This window comes from Nicotiana tabacum, chromosome 3 (assembly GCF_000715075.1).
Source record: "Nicotiana tabacum cultivar K326 chromosome 3, ASM71507v2, whole genome shotgun sequence".
Taxonomy (NCBI): domain Eukaryota; kingdom Viridiplantae; phylum Streptophyta; class Magnoliopsida; order Solanales; family Solanaceae; genus Nicotiana; species Nicotiana tabacum.
In genome coordinates, this window is record NC_134082.1 from 125,704,106 (window position 1) to 125,720,432 (window position 16,327).

The 16,327-nt window shown below is 38.4% G+C and overlaps 1 long non-coding RNA gene across 3 annotated transcripts; it reads left to right on the forward strand.

Moving 5' to 3' along the window:
- The first annotated feature begins 2,190 nt into the window (after positions 1–2,190).
- On the forward strand, positions 2,191–11,077 carry LOC107812540 (uncharacterized). 3 transcript variants are annotated; one of them, XR_012707815.1, is made up of 11 exons: positions 2,191–2,206; positions 3,261–3,385; positions 4,178–4,319; positions 4,411–4,690; positions 4,826–4,913; positions 9,653–9,800; positions 9,894–9,953; positions 10,036–10,157; positions 10,255–10,414; positions 10,505–10,629; positions 10,720–11,077. It is a non-coding gene; the product is annotated as an uncharacterized LOC107812540 (long non-coding RNA). The 3 variants fall into 3 exon arrangements; XR_012707814.1 differs by lacking the exon at positions 10,720–11,077 and having other exon boundaries at positions 10,505–10,673; XR_012707816.1 differs by lacking the exon at positions 10,720–11,077 and having other exon boundaries at positions 4,178–4,301; positions 10,505–10,673.
- The last annotated feature ends 5,250 nt before the right edge of the window (positions 11,078–16,327 follow it).

Here is a 16,327-nt window from a genome sequence, read left to right on the forward strand (position 1 = left end):
AATCCTTCGGGAATTTTTATCACTATTTCCTCATTGTTTTGACTTATATTTAAACTCAATCCTGTTGATGATTATTGTTTTACAAACTCAGCCACTTTTATACAGATTTGAAACTCAAATGATATTTCTAAATGATATTTTGGGCTGAGAACTACTGTTTTACAAATGCCCAAGGGGCTTGTGATGATTTTCGGAGTGAGTGAGGCCAAGGGCCATATGTGAGGATATGCTGAGTGATATGAGGCCGAAGGGCCTGAGTTACTATTTATGCCACACGGTGGCTTGAGTCATGTGAGGAGGCTTTCAGGCCTTATGAGTGATGTGAGGAGGCTTTCAGGCCTTATGAGTGAAGTGAGAAGGCTTTCAGGCCTTATGTTATTATTGCGCTTGGGCTGTAGGAGCCCCTCCGGAGTCTGCACATCCACAGTGAGCGCGGGTACCCGTGTGATTTGAGACAGAGGTAACAATGAAACTGTATGATGCAATTTGGTTAGGTAACAATGACTGACAAGGAATAACACCGTGAGGTCAGGTAACAATGGCTGACCAGGAACTAATTTGTGCCCGAGGGGCTGGTACTATTCTATATGATTGCCCGAGGGGCGAGGTTTATATGTTCATTTTGCATACTCACTTGTCTTTTACTTGTTTAATTGTGGTATTTGTGCCCGAGGGGCGGATTTCTGTGCATAGCGGCATTAATTGTTTTGAAATTATTTCACAACTGTTGAAAAGATCATTTTCAAAGAGGTTTAAAATGAGCCAAGGTATTTTCTAAAGAATTCACAGTTTCACTGATTTTTCTCAAGGAGTTTTACACTGCTTCTATATAGCATGTTGGTTGCTTTATGTGATTTCTTGCTGCTCAGTTACTATTTACTTTTATTACTCACTGAGTTGGAGTACTCACTTTACTCCCTGCACCTCGCGTGCAGTTGCAGGTATTTGTTCACCCGGTAGCGGGTATTGGCTGCGTGGAGGCAGAGTTGTAGAGGTTTTTGCGAGGTGACTGCCAGCGTTCGCAGCACCACTGTCTTTCTATGTTATTCATTATTCTTGTTCAGTGTATTTCTAGACTGTAAAGTGGAAATTTCATTCTTATAGATGCTTGTGACTTGTGACACCCCGGTTAGGGCTGTGTCGGGCTGGACTTCCGCATTATTATCTATATTTGTGTTAATTAATTGCTTTAAAAGATGAATTGGGTTAGACTGACTGGTCTTGTCTTCAAGAGAGGCGCCATCACGACCGGATTCGGGGTTAGGGTCGTGACAATAAGTGAATCAAACTAGTGTTACCAAGCAGTATCGGCCTCGAGCTTAGTGACCTCGAGATGAACCAAGAATAATAAATTAAGACCAGTAAAGAGAAAAGACAAGTCTGATGAGCAATGAGCCAGAAAAGTACGATAGTATATTCTTTGCCAATGATTAGATGATTTTTACAAATGATTGGAGTCCCCTTTATATGATAGGGGATCCCTAAATAAGGTACATTTCCATTTACAGTAAGGAATCTTATTGGAAAAACTGTCTAACCGCCTAGTACGAAATCATACAATTCTATTCCGGGATCAACGCCATGATTGTGGGGACGTGGCAAGAATCTCGCTCATTCTGTTAGAGATCTGTAACAACATTATTTCAGGGTCGAGCATACACAATTTCAATATTCATCGTACTTCGATCCTCGGGCATTGCATCCTATCTTCGAGCTCGAGTCTGGTCCATCGGGCTCGAACTCGACCTTGCCTGAATTCGGTCTTAAGACGAACCCTCGAGCCTATAGATCAAAGGCATATGATTTAGATCGTATACACTTTGACCAGTTTAATGTTGGCATATTTATAAGTGATATATTGTTTTAATGTTCTTCTTTATGAGATTACTTTCGTTTCTTTCATCACGTTTTAATTCCGTGTATTTATTTTGACTGTCTTTTTGCGTTGTCATCGTTTAGCTCGTATGAACACGCCGAGTGGTTAATTTGCACTATTCTCATGTTGAATTTTATTGTAATATTTGCCTAATATAGAGATTTGCTTGAAATCCTATCTCTAATCATGTTTCAACTTTTCAAATAGTCAGGTGTATTCTTGAAGTTTCAAATTAAATTATAGTACCAATTTCATATGGTTTTGCGCTTCGATGAATTCTTTTAATAATACGTTTTTCAGCCATTGATGCCGACCTTGAGCTTTTTAAAGGTAATTAATTTCCTTAATCACATAAATTCTCTCTCAAAAATTTACTTCATGTGTATATCTCACTGGATAATAAACAATGCTAGCATGTAGTCTTGTTTTAGTTTAATAACTTTGTTCCCAACCATGACAAAAGAAGATGTTACTCTTCAAGTATAGACTTTGTTCCCACATATTAATTAAATTTATGGTTTAATTTCAAGTGATATTATATTATTAGGAAATACATAATCTATGCTAATTAAACGTTGATGGTATATCTTGAATCTGATCTTTGATTTTTAATTGGTGAAAAGAAACGAAATTATGAGGGAAAAAAATTATATGGAAAGCAAACTGTCCTTTTAACGACATATCAAGCAAGCATAAATAGAATCGAAACATGTCATCTATCACAATTAAGTTTTGTTTATACGTAGAGATAAAGTTTTGGTATTAAAGAACATCTAAGTTTCTTTTACCATGTTATGAAAATATATTATAAAGTTTTGGATGCTTTGAATTCCAATTTTATACGAATAATTTGGGTTTGAAAAGTTTCTCTTTTCTAATTTGAAATTAGTATTGTTTGGTTTAGAAGAATTTATAAATAACAAGAAGGTAAAACCAAAACACATGCATACATGCATATAATTTCCTATTGTATTCTTCTCCCTGTTTACATTACTTTCTACTTTTGTCAACATAGATTTTAATATAATTTATTATTGTACCTTCAGTCGAAATTAAGACCATTTGAACAGATACTTCCAATGTTTTAGTGTTGTTAAGAACTTCAATTATTGAATGTTCCTCTTGAACCTATCCATTTACAATGGCTGTGTAATTACACCTAATTTTTATTATGTGAATCATTCGCGAAAAAGAAAGATAAAAGCTTTTAAAAATACTATCCATCCGTGTTGTGATTAAAATAGAATTCTTTCTTATATTTCTTTTCTCTACTTTATAAGAGCAAGACTTTCAACATGTCTTCTTGGAATCTTTTTAAACAAGCTTGAGGGCACTTCAGTCATTTCTCATCAGCTATATACGTGCCCTTTTGTGCTCTTCGCAGATATATGTATACATTTTCTTCTACTCCCAGATATATGCTTTTCTTCTCTTTCAACATAAACATATTCCTTAGCAAAGCACACAGCATCAGAGAAACGATCCATCACAAGATCAAATCAAAATCAGGTAAAAGTGAAGTTCAGATTTGAGTTTGATTCAAAGTTATTTTGCTCGATTATTGCTCTGTATCAGCTTTGCTCCTTAGTTTCTAGCTTTTAATCCATTCTTTTTGGTTTTGACATTTGTTGGTCTGTGAGTTATGTTTGTACCTGTGATTTGTGCTGAATTTTCCTACTTTTAGCTTTTAATATCAATTTTGTTATTTTCTATGTGTTGTTTCTCCTATTTTTTTGTTCCAATTTGTTTCAACTCAGACAACATCCGAAAATTTCAAAGTTAGGGCTTTGATGGATGAAATTGGGAGAATATTTGTGCTACAATATCTAGTGGCGATTTTAAAAATACACATATATTCATTCCGCGAATACCACTATTGACATCAGACGACGAAAAACTACCCATTCAATTTAAAAGAACACAATTTCCAATACGGTTATGTTTCGCCATGCCTATAAATAAAGCGCAAGGCCAAACATTAGATTTTGTTGGCATTTATTTGCGAGAACTTGTATTTTCTCATGGTCAGTTGTACGTTGCTTTATCAAGAGCTAAATTTTCTAATTGTGTCAAGATATTAATTAGACTGGCTATAGCTGGCGATGATGATGGTCACTCCACATATAATGTAGTTTATGATGAAATTATCGAAAAAGCTTTTTCTATAACTTAGACCATCATTCCTAATAGTTAGTGTGACGTACAACTTGTTCACTCTTTGGATTCTTTGATTTTGTATTATAATCATTCTAACAATCTTACGTTTGCTCATTATTATATTGTGATGTGTTATAATTGAAGATTACGTCTAGATGGACGAAAGATTCAACATCAATGTGATTACTCCAGAAATAGAAGAATGGACCTGCAAGATACAAGTAGTTGATAAAGGCAGACCTAGAGACAACAAGGAGAAAACGAAAAAGTATCAACTGATGGTTTTGTAAGATGAAGAGTTAATCTTTAGAGGATTCATAAATTTACCAATAGTAATTAAGTTAATATTATCCTAATTGTGCCTTATTTTGTTACAGAAAAATCAAGTGGAATGCATTATATTCAATGCGGAGATAATGCATTTTGATGATCCGTTTCGCCATTTCCATACTTACTTGGTGTCAGTTCCACAAGTCAAAGAATCAAACTATATGTACGGAAATCCACTTAATAAGTTTACATGGACAATTGATAGGTGTACCATTGTTGAGCCAGTAGAAACTGTTAATCCTCCAGAAGAACCACTACCTCCGCCAACGCGCCTAAATCTTACACCATTTGACAACTTCTAATATCAAACCGAGGGATCTGAATTCGGTAACTGAAGATTTAACTATTTATGTTGTTTGTTTGCCTAAAATTCACATTTATTAGTATTGTTATTATTACGATTATTGTCTATATCAATTTTTATTGTCTATTAGCTTATTCGTCATTCTTTTAAAACGCAAGATGTGCTTGCCATCGTGCTCAACACAAGCCCCTCAACCTATGCTTCAAATGGGCAGAGAATTCAAGATTTTATCATCATGGATGATCAGTAAGTATACATAAACCTATTTTATTGGTTCCAACTAGCAACTGATGATTTAAGTATAATGTAATGTGTCACTTTTCGTATATTGTCTAGCAATAGTACACAATAAATGAAACCGAAATTCAAGTTGAGGTTGTACCCTTTAAAAGACTGCTTTTCATGCTTCAACTGAACTTTGGCTTTGCTGCAATTATAATCTTTCAAAGCATACTTAGATCTACTAGATCAACTACACATTATATGGTTTAACCTTTTTACTACTAATAATATTTGATCATATCTTTAAATATATTCTCAACAATGCAAAGTTCTTATCTTATTGTTTCTCTTGCTATAAGAATATAAATAAAATTAGGATTGATATCATATTGTTCTTTTGATTTTGTATAATTTTAATTTGGCTCAGCTTTTTTGCAACTAATTTATGTTTTTCAGAATTAACTTCAAACTTTCAATTTATTTTGATTTATATAACCACAATTGTTGGGATAGCTGCATGGAGTGACGATGTTTGGTGGCTAAAAGTACACACCAATCCAAGAGTCTAAAAAGCATATCATTGGCCTTTAACATTTTAAAAATCTTTATTTGTTCTTCAATAAAGTTAGAAGCAATGATCTGGATAAGGAAATCTTAGTTATGGCAAAATCACAAATTATGAAGGAGCTATTAAAAGCTAACTTAAAAATTATTTAGTGTTATATGTGCCAGAGAATTAGATTGTTGCTAAGAGTTTCTAATTAAATGTCTTCAAATGTAGAAATATAACATAATTAAATTTGTAGTTGCTTTGTTTTTCTCTTTAACAATGACTTTCTAATTTACCCGTAGTTGTTCTTTAATAAAGGTAGTGTCTCAAAAATTATGATTATATTTAATTTTTTTACCTACTGTTAATGCATTATCACGACCCCAACCCCGGTCATGATGGCGCCCAACACACTGCTAGGCAAGCCTTACCAACTAACAACCTCAATCCGTTTTCTTATAGAAAAAATCATTATGAGCTAACATAGTTAAATTGCTAAATTACCCTAATAAGAGTTTAAGACAACGAGTTAAATATGCGGAAATTGAGATGATAATACTGCTACATAGCCCATACAGATCCGGTGGCATAAGTCTCGAGCCTCTAGTACAAGATTAACAGCCTAATACATAATCAGTCTAGGAAATGCGGATAAAACGAAAGGATAGAAGGGAGAGATCCGGGCTGCGGACGTCGTGCAACTACCTCGATGCTCCCGGATATGAACTGATCGACTGAAAATCCTCACTCAGCCTCTGGAATACCTGGATCTGCACGCAAGGTGCAGGGAGTAATGTGAGTACTCCGACCCAGTGAGTAATAAGCATAAAGAATGACTGAGAATAAGAAATCACGGAAAATACAAAGTAATCTATAATGCGGCAGTTTTAAACAAGTAATATGAAAATAATAAACCAATGGAATCGAAATATGGTAATGCTACAACAAATAAGTAGTTAAGTGACAGACATATAAAGAAAATCAACACATAGAATGGTACCCTATAGTACCCCGCTGCGGCGTGCAGCCTGATCCATATATCTCGTCGACGGCGCTCATTTGGGGTGTGCAGACTCCTGGAGGGACCCCTTACGGCCCAAGCGCAATATCAAGCCATCTCGTGGAATCAAATCTAGGCCCTCGGCCTCAAATCAATATCAGTATAATAATGCTGCGGCGCGCAGCCCGATCCCATAGTATCCTCACAACTGACCCTTGGTCGTACTCAGTCCAGAAATCATATAAGCCCCTCGGGCATTAGTAAAATAGTAGGTCTCAGCCCAAAATATCATTTAATATATCATTTTAGTTTCAAAACCGAGTAAAAGTGACTTTAGTTGTAAATTAGTGGAAAACGGTATGAATGAGTTCAAGTAGTAAGTCAAAACAGTGAGGAAATAGTGACCAAACTCCCCGGAGGGTTCAAACAGTTGGCACGAAGCCCAAATATGGCAATCAGTCCAAATAAAGATGATAACAAATAAGCTTTAATCAAATACGCAGTAAAAACATCACCCGAGACGGACCAAGTCACAATCCCCAACTGTAAACGACCCCAAGCTCATCATCAAGCACGTGTCTCACCACAATATAGCACTACGATGTGCAAATCCGGGGTTTCAAACCCTCAGGACATCATTTACATTCATTACTCACCTCGAACCAGCTACAACTCTAGCTCGCGACGCCTTTGCCCCTCAAATCGGCCTCCACGCGCGTCGAATCTATCCAAAATCAGAACAAATACATCACAATATGCTATGGGAGCAAAACCCAAGCGAAAATAATCGAAAAATATCAAAAATCCCGAAATTAGCAAAACCCGATCCCCAGGCCCACATCTCGAAACTCAGAAATTTTCACATCAACGGGTTCCTTATCCTTCCACGAGTTCATACATATCAAAACTTCTCAATTCCGACCTCAAATGGCCCTTCAAATCCCAATTCAAAAAGTTCAAAATCCCAAGCCCTAGTTCTTCCATTTTTAGCTTAGGTTCCATGAATTTCTAGGTTAATTTCACAATAGAATCACGTTTTAGGTTCATAAATCTTACCTCCAATCAATTCTCCTTGAATCCCTCTTCAGTTTCCCTCAAAGAGCTCTCAAAGTACTCAGCTATGGCGGGAAAATGGCTCAAAATCGCGGATGAAATATTTTATAAATTCACTGCCCAGTTCTGATATTCCTTCTTCGCGATCGCGGCCCAAGCCTCGTGATTGCGAAGCACAAATTTTAACTTCCCAAAAATAACCCTTCGCGAACGCGACTCAATTCACGCGAACGCGAAGCTTCAGGCATCACACTTAAGCGAAAGTGTTCCCTCACACGCGAACGCGAAGAACAAACTCCACTGGGCTCCAAATCCTTATACGCGAACGCGACCCTCTCACTGCGAACGCAAAGCACAAGCTGCTCACTCTTCGCGAACGCGAGCCCTCAGACACGAACGTGAAGCACAAACTCAGGCCCACCCAAATTCCCTCTACGCGATCGCGAAGGCCAAAAATCCTCTACAACTGCTGCTCAAATTCTGCAACCTCTCAACATAGAAATTGGTCCGATTGACCGTCCAAAACTCACCCGAGGCCCCTGGGACCTCAACCAAAAGAACCAACACATCCTAAAACCTCATTCAAACTTGTTTCAATCATCAAAACACCTCAAATAACACCAAATCCATCAATTCACATCGAATTCAAGCCTAAGTTTTCTAAAAACTTTCGAAATACGCTTTCGATCAAAAACCCAACCAAACCACATCCAAATGACCTGAAATTTTGCACACACATCCCAAATGACATAACGAAGCTACATCAACTCTCGAAATTCCATTCTGACCCTGGATCAAAATCTCACCTATCTACCGGAAATCGCGAAAATACTAACTTCGCCAAGCCTAATTCTACACCGGACCTCCAAAACCACTTCCGATCACACTCCTAAGTCACAAATCACCTCCAAAATCTAACCGAACTATCGGAACTCACATCCCATCCCTCTAACGCATAAGTCAACATCTAGTTGACTTTTCCACCTTAAACCTTCTTAAAAGAGACTAAGTGTCTCATTTCTTAGCAAAACCACACCAACCGGAAACCAATCAACTCGGTCACATAAAGCATGGATAACGAAGCATAAAGAAGAAAAAATGGGGAAAATAGAGCGGTAACTCATGAAACAACTGACCGGGTCGTCACACGCATCCAGGTTTGCTAAAACATTCGATCCTTTTGATGTCATGTTTAGCCATTGGATTTTAAATCAAATTATATTTCAAAAATATGCTTTTTTCATTCAATACTTTTGATTAAGATTGACCAAAATATTTATGTGATTAGAAAGCTGAATAAAGAAGAGCAACTTTGTCTCCTCTAATTTTATATGTTTCTGAACAAATAGATAACCTATCTCAAATTATAGCCAATATAATCTCCCTCTTATTAGGAATTTGAGATATAGTAATTCTTGCACAAATTGTATAAAATGGATGAATCTTATATGTACTAGCTTTTAATTAAAAGAAATTAGAGTTAAACATTTTAATGTCTTTGAAGAAAAGCTAATAAATAGATTATAGAAATTCTATTCAAAGTTATCATGCAGTTGTGGATTCCTAAGTACTAAAACTTTGTATATCACAAACATGCTCCAAACTATTATATTTCAAATGTGCAGATATTACCAATGCTGAAAGATCTAATAGAAGAAAATAGCATATCAATGTTATGAACACCTCTATTAAATATTCTTGCATTGTATACAGTTACATCGCAATATCCGAACTTATTCAAAACATCTTTATGTTGGAACTAATTGGATCATTGCTACAATAAGTTGTGAATTATATCTATTTATCTTTTAGTAAGCATGAAGCAATTCTACCGTCTATTTTAGATTTGAGACTTATTGGCTCTTCGAGAACATATGATATTTCAAACTATTTTGCTTTAGAAGCTTTTGTTAGGTATCAATAGTCAAGACCTCAGGGAATACCTGTTTTCTTCGAAACTGATTACATTATAGAAATTTCTACACATTTAGATACCAATATGTGTTCATTTTTTTATCATGTCTAATATTTAAATGTTGCAATTGATGCTCATTTGTGTTGCTGAAGCATTGACATTCCCGTATTGATTTAAGATAGTGATTTAACAATTTTGTTCTATTTTATATGGGAAAAAACCAACGAAATTCACACTCTGGGAAGATTTTATTGATCATGATGGGAACATACTACTCGAATTGCTTAAAAAAGAATACCCAATAATTCTTGCTAGAAAAATTTGCAAGACCAAAGTCGTCGTCAGGTAAAACACCCCAAATGCATGCAAGATGGAGAAACAAATTTAATACAGGTAAAGTATATATGCAATTATGTTTTAGTTTTCCATATACCAGACGGCCAAATTAGAACTGAATGTTCAAATGCATGCACGATTGACTAACAGATTCAGTACAACAATCGAAATCAATCCTCTATACCCACAAGCAAATGCACTGAGAACATGGTATTGTAATCAATACATTATTGGTCGTATATGTGCTTGAACATATACAAGAACTAATTTTGAAATGTTAACATACTTGAAGGGCCCAACAAAATGAACAAATGCTTATCGCGTACACGATGAAGAGCACAAGTCCAACATGCTCTCTTTTATTTGTTCCTTTAGAAGAAGGTGCCAATTGCAGAAATCCGACAGCAAAATCCAGTAAGTACACTAAATATTCATATATGCACTATTGAAATTTTTTAACTTTATTCTCTAATAACAAAAAATTAATATGCGGCATCCTTGTGTTTTCCAGGGTCAAATATTCTACATACATGCTGAGTCACACTACAAAATGAGAACCAACGATTTTGTATCCTTGCTTGTTCAGACTGCAAACAACACTTCACATGAGCTATCTCGCGGAGAAAGTTCTATTGCACTAATTGCCGTCGAGCTACCCAGTTGGTTGCCAGGTATACATACAACTTCCACATAACTGTTTATATTTAACATTCTATATTCACCATCTTTTTAAATAACCAATCATTTTATCTTATAACTAGGTGCCAATTTGAAGTGACGCTCACAGATCAGAGTGGTTCTACAACAACAACTATTACCGACGAGCATGCAGAAAAAAATATTGCTTCTCACTTTGGAAGAGATTTATGATATCTGCAATGTCAATGTACATTGTTAATTTCGAAAAACCACAAATAACTATTTTCTATAGGTTGAGCCCCATCTCACACATAAATAACTAATTTCATTTTTACAGAAAGGACTGTTGCCTCTTGTGAATGCACAAAAGCTACTGACTGGCTAAATCTTCAAGATTCAAATAAAAAAGTTGTTTACAAGAAACAATGAGGCAAGAAAGTTAGTTATTTTGTCTTTCATGGTCAAAAGTAATTCGGTTGTCTCACAAATGCCAGCCACCATCAAGGATGTTGCGGAAGGAAGTAAACGAAAAAGTGAACACGTTGCCTCAGAGAGGCAATAGCACCCACATATAACTACCAAAGGCAACGGTTCCTACAACAAATATAAGGCGGAAATGAAACTTTCCCCTCCGAAAAATTGTTGAGAGGTATTTGAAATTTCTGTTCCTTATAAATTTAATATGAGATTAAACTTTGTAGAAAAAACAAACAACTTAAACGACTATCGTTTGTTAGCATTTTTTCCAGTGAAATATCTTTTGCTACTATTTTGGGATGCAAGTAAAGCCACAACTTGCTGTTACTTTTGAATGCGGCTAAGCTCACTTTTGCTACTGCTTTTTGGATGTTCCTCTACTCGGAATATGTTGCGGCGATTTTCACGACCCGGATTTTCACACTTGGGAGTCGTGATGGCGCCTACTAATGAGAGCTAGGCAAGCCAACCCTTAACTACCTTTTTCATTAACAATTTTTTTTTCAATTACTAGCGATAACATGAAAACAATGGAATTAAATAAATAAGCAAAAGTCAACAATTTTTATAACTCAAAACTACGTCTCTTACAACTTTCAAAACCTCAATACTCAAAACCTGGTGACACAGTGTCATAGACTGTCTAAGAGTCACTACAAACAAGGCCTGAAGAAAATACAATAAACTATTTCTGAACGAAAGAAAATGAAACAGGAAATAGAGATAGAGGGAGACGCCAGGGCCCGCGAACGCCTGCAAGTCTACCTTGGGTCTCCGGGTGGACTGAAGGAAGCCCTCCAACTACTGTCCATAAGCTGCCCCAGGATCTGCACACAGTGCAGAGTGTAATATCAGCACAACCGACCCCATGTGCTGGTAAGTATCTAGCCTAACCTCAGCGAAGTAGTGATGAGGATAGGACCAGACTACCAAATAAACTAGTACAATTTAAATATATACAGCGGAAAGGAAAATGCAGAAATAACCAATAAATGTGGGAAGGGGAAACATGCTGTAGGGGAAATAACGGTTCCCAATAGAAAGCTTCAGGTAAGGAAAGTAACAACATAAGTAGAATATCATGAAGAATCAGAAATCAACAATTTGCACGCCATCACCCTTCGTGCTTTTACTCTCGTTCTCACCAAATCAATCATATAATAACAACGTGCACGACATTACCCTTCGTGCTTTTACTCTCGTCCTCACCAAAAAATATTTTATAATAAAAGTGTACACGGCATCACCCTTTGTGCTTTTACTCTCTTTCCTCACCATATAGTTAATGATAATCTGTACAAAATGGCACATCGTACAGCACGACATCACCCTTCGTGCTTTACACTCTTTCCTCACCATAGCAAACTATGCAGGCATCACCCTTCGTGCTTTAATGCTCTTCCTCACCCAAACAACAACCACAAACAAAGGGGCAAGGGAGTAAACAAATAATAATAGAAATCCCAGAAAGGGAACACAATTAAACAGTTAAATCCCGACAAGGGAACAATATCAATAATCTCAGCATCCCGGCAGGAGAGATAATAAACAAAGCAACAAACATCCTGGCAAGGGAACAATTTAATAACTCTTTCTCTTTCTTTCACTTTTACTTCATAACTCACTTTACCATTTGAGCCAATGCTCCAAAGGGTTCAATCATCTCATATACTTTCACACTTTGTAATATAACTCAAGCCAATGCTCCTCGAAGTTCAAAGGTCATAATTTCTTTCACAAGCTTTTCACAACATAAAGAAATCATCACTAATTACATGTTTTAGGACTAGAAATTCAATAGATGTTGATGAAAATGAAAGGAAATAAGTTAAAGATTACTAACCCAATAGTTTATGGTGAAAGGATGCTTCAAAAGTCGCCCTAGAACTTTGGAGAAGAAAGTATTTGTGAAATTTTGGTGAAATCCCGTAATGGGTTATGTTTTGGGACTTTAAAATAACTGGGCAAAATCCTTCTTCACGTTTGTGATTAGCTCAACGCATTTGCAATAAGTCAGGTCTGAAGACCTTCGCGTTCGCGACACTAGGCTCGCGTTCGCAATGCTTTAGCACCTCGAGCCCTCGCATTCGCGGGCTAGTGGCCACGTTCGCGTAGAACAAACTGGTGGCCCCTCCCCTGAACCCTACATGTTCGCGAGTGGAAGGACGCGTTCGCGAAGGGTCTCCCCCCTGAGCTTCGCGTTCGCGTCTCAACCTCCGCATTCGCGAAGAAGAAACTGGGCACCTGGGATCTTTGCCTTACGCGTTCGCGAGTGAGACCACGCAAACACGAAGAACAAAATCCCTGGGCATAATAGCAGAAAATCTACAACACTTCTAAAGCCAAAAACCATTCCGAAACACCTCCGAAACACCTCCGAAACACTTCCGAGCCATCAGGGTTCCTAACCAAGCACAGGCTCTAACTCAACAACATCATACGAACTTATCCGTGCGATCAAATCGCATAAATAACCTCAAAATCAATGAATCAAACCTCAAAATCAAGAATTCCTCAAACTTCATCAAGTTTCTAATTTAGAAATTTAAGTCCGAAACACGTCAAACGACGTCCGATTTCATCAAAATTTTATAGGAACAACTTAAAACATATATAAGACATGTACCGGATGCCGGAACCAAAATACGGGCCCGATGCCATCGCTTTCTAATCAGATTTCATTTCCAATTTCCTTAGACATTTTCATAAAATAATTTTACATAAAAATTCATTTCTCGGGCTTAGGACCGCGGAATTCGATTCCGGACATATGCTCACGTCCCATATTTTCCTACGGACTCTCCGGGACTGTCAAATCACGAGTGCGGGTCCGTTCGCCCAAAATGTTGACCAAAGTCAAACTTATTCATTTTAATATCAAAACTTAGCATTTTCCACAAAATTTCATATTGAAGCTTTCCGGCTACGCGCCCGGACTGCACATGCAAATCGAGGCAACTCTAAATGAGGTTTCAAGGCCTCGGAAGCACAGAATGGATAAGAACACAGGTGATGACCCCTTTGGGAGGGGTCATCACATTCTCCACCTCTAAAACAACCGTTCGTCCTCGAACGGACAAAAGAAGGAAGTACCTGAGTCGGGAATAGATTAGGATAACGGCTCCGAATATCGGACTCGGACTTCCAGGTCGATGCCTCAGGAGGTTGGCCTCTCCACTAAACACGAACAGAAGGGAAACTCTTGGATATCAACTGACGAACCTACCGGTCTAGAATAGCTACCGGCTCCTCCTCATAGGGCAAGTCCTTGTCCAACTGGACAGTGCTGAAATCTAACACGTGGGATGGATCGCCGTGATACTTCCAAAGCATGGACACATGGAACACTGGATGCACGACTAATAAGCTCGGCGGTAATGCAAGTCTATAAGCCACCTCTCCCACTCGATCAAGAATATCAAACGGACCAATGAACCTAGGGCTAAGCTTGCCTTTCTTCCCAAATCTCATCACGCCCTTCATAGGCAACACTCGGAGTAATACCTGCTCACCAACCATAAAATTCACATCTCGAACCTTACGATTTGCATAGCTCTTTTGTCTGGACTGAGCTGTACGAAGCCTATCCTGAATGATCCTGACCTTGTGCAAGGCCTCCTGAATCAGATCCATACCCAACAACCGATCCTCTCCCGGCTCAAACCATCCAACCAGAGATCGACACTGCCTACCATATAAAGCTTCATAAGGAGCCATGTGGATACTCGACTGGTAGCTGTTGTTGTAGGCAAACTCTGCTAAAGGCAAGAACTGATCCCACGATCCTCCAAAGTCAATAACACAAGCTCAGAGCATATCCTCCAATATCTAAATAGTCCGCTCGGACTGCCCATTCGTCTAAGGATGAAATGCTATACTTAACTCAACCTAGGTGCCCAACTCTCGCTGAACTGCTCTCCAGAAACGCAAAGTAAACTGCGTACCTCGGTCCGAAATCATAGATACCGGCACACCATGAAGGCGAACAATCTCCCGGATATAGATCTCAGCTAACCTCTCGGATGAATAAGAGACTGCCATAAGAATGAAATGCGCTGACTTGGTCAGCCTATCAACAATGACCCAAACTGCGTCAAACTTCTTCCGAGTCAGCGAAAGTCTAGTAACGAAGTCCTTAGTGATCCACTCCCACTTCCGCTCGGAAGCTCAATCCTCTAAAACAATCCACCAGGCCTCTGATGCTCTTACTTAACCTGCTGACAATTTAAACACCAAGCCACATGTGCAACAATATCCTTCTTCATTCTACGCCACCAATAATATTGCTGCAAATCTTGATACATCTTCGCGTCGCCCGGATGAATAGAGTACCGGGAACTATGGGCCTCATCTAAAATTAACTCCCGAAGCCCATCCACATTAGGCACACAAACTCGACCCTGCAATCTCAAAACTCCATCAGCATCTAAGGTAACCTGCTTGGCACCTCCACGCTGCATTGTGTCTCTAAGGACACACAAATGGGGATCATCAAACTGCCAATCACAGATACGCTCCAATAACAAAGAACAAACGACCGTGCAAGCTAACACTCGACTAGGCTCTAAAGTATCCAACCTCACAAATCGATTGGCCAAATCCTGAACATCCAAAGCAAGCGGCCTCTCACCGAATGGAATATAAACAAGACGGACCATACTGGCTGACATCCTACTCAAAGCATCGGCCACGACATTGGCCTTTCCCGAGTGATATAAGATAGTGATATCATAATCCTTCAACAATCAAATCACCTCCTCTTCCTCAAATTCAACTCCTTTTGCTTGAACAAATACTGAAGACTCTTGTGATCAGTGAACACCTCACATGCCACGCCATACAGATAATGCCTCCAAATCTTCAATGCGTGAACAATGGCTGCCAACTCTAAATCATGCACCAGATAGTTCTTCTCATGAATCTACAACTGCCGCAAAGCATATGCAATGACCTTGCCATCCTGCATCAACACTGCACCAAGACCAATGCGAGATGCATCACAATAAACGGTATAAGGCCATGAACCCGTGGGTAAAACTAACACCGGTGTCGTAGCCAGAGCTGTCTTGAGCCTATAAAAGCTTGCCTCACACTCGTACGGCCATCTGAACTGGGCACCCTTCTGGGTCAACCTGGTCATCGGGGCTGCGATAGATGAGAACCCCTCCATGAACCGACGATAGTATCCTGCCAATCCCAAGAAACTCCGAATCTCTGTAGCTGATGCTGGTCTAGGCCAGTTCTTGACTGCCTCAATCTTCTTTGGGTCAACCTGAATACCCTCTGCTAATACGACATGACCCAAGAATGCAACTGAACTCAACCAGAACTCACACTTCGAAAACTTTGCATATAGCTGACTATCCTTCAGAGTCTGAAGAACCACTCTGATATGTTGCTCGTGCTCTTCCTAGCTACGGGAATATATCAGAATATCATCAATGATGACTATCACGAATGAGTCCAAA